This window comes from Cebus imitator, unplaced genomic scaffold, assembly GCF_001604975.1.
Source record: "Cebus imitator isolate Cc_AM_T3 unplaced genomic scaffold, Cebus_imitator-1.0 Scaffold18, whole genome shotgun sequence".
Classification (NCBI taxonomy): Eukaryota; Metazoa; Chordata; class Mammalia; order Primates; family Cebidae; genus Cebus; species Cebus imitator.
The window spans coordinates 14,595,762-14,597,196 of NW_016107333.1; the positions used below are offsets into that span (position 1 = coordinate 14,595,762).

The 1,435-nt window shown below is 33.2% G+C and overlaps 1 protein-coding gene across 3 annotated transcripts in view; it reads left to right on the forward strand.

Moving 5' to 3' along the window:
• NEDD1 (NEDD1 gamma-tubulin ring complex targeting factor) overlaps positions 1 to 1,435 on the forward strand; it is a 46,672-nt gene that overhangs the window by 25,878 nt on the left and 19,359 nt on the right. The gene's annotated exons all lie outside the window — the stretch shown is intronic.

The following is a 1,435-nucleotide window of genomic DNA, read 5'->3' on the forward strand; positions in this document are numbered from 1 at the left end:
ATTATAGACAGTGGTAAGCTCTCGTTCCTTGCTACATGCAAGCAGATTCTGGATAACCATGTTTGAATGCTGTCTTAGTAAAACTCCCGCTGTGGCTAAGAGGTCAAGCTTTATGAACTTTGAGAATCTACCAGGTTTGCAATTTTATGGTGTTTTTAAAAATTCTACTTGTGTGTTTATCCAAATTTAGATATGTGAAGGACCATAACTATATGAGCTCCTAAAATGCTGTAGAAATCTTTTTAGAAATAATGTTTTGCCTTATACTTTGATAGTCATATTTGTATGACTCTGTAATCATTAACATAATGCACTAAGGAGCTCTTTGTTTTTTATATAGTTAACATTTATGTAGTTTATTTTTTCTTGAATACAGACCAGAGAAAAGATTTGTGTATTCAAGTGGATATACTTTTTCCCAACAAAAATAAAAACTGTGTAAACTTTTTCTCTTTGTACTTTAGCTATATGAAAATGAGCCAAATTTAATGGATTAACATATTAATTATCTTAACGTAGGTGCCAGGTAACTAATATTCCTTTTTTTTCCCTTAGAATTTGGTTTCTGTAATTCCTAAACATTTTTTGTTGTTGAGAGCTAATTCATATTATTTGAAACATTTTAGAATTAAGTAGAATATACTTTTATAGGGAAAAATTAGCTTAAATGTAAAGTACTTAATTCTCAGCCTAGTAGATGACAACATCAGGGATTTGTGTTTAGAGAAAGAAAGGCCAGCATCGCCCTCACGCTGATGCTTTTGAAACAATGGATATAGTCTATCCCCAGTCTAGAATGTTGCCAGTTTTTCCTTTGTGGTTTAATTTTTTTTTAAATTATGCTTCAAGTGTTGAATTGTCAGTGCATCAGATGCTCCGATTTAAACAAATGTATCAAAATGTCTAAAATATAGAAAACAAATACAAAATATTATTGCTTTTTTTCTCCCAGCATTCCCTTATACTCGTTCGTGATTTGGCTGTAACTAATAGGCCTTTTATATATGATGGATGTTCTAATTCTGATGAATTAACGTAGATAATCTCAATGTATTAAATTTCTCCTCTGAAAGGGGAGATTGAGGTAGCTATACTCCAAGATAATAAAATGACAAGTACTTTATTAATAGACTATTGGTATACTTCAGGTATTGGTACATCATCTTATGGTCCATGTAATGACACTGTGGTTGTCATGATTGAAACCTGTGACTCTTTTGTTTTGTTTTGTTTTTTACTTTTGGGTTTTTTTGTTTTGTTTTGTTTTTTGTTTTTGAGACAGAATTGTGCTCTGTCGCCCAGGCTGGAATGCAATGGCAGGATCTTGTTTCACTGCAGTCTCCACCTCCCAGGTTCAAGTGATTCCCCTGCTTCAGCCTCCTGAGTAACTGGGATTACAGGCACCCACCACCACGCCCAGCTAGTTTTTGTATTT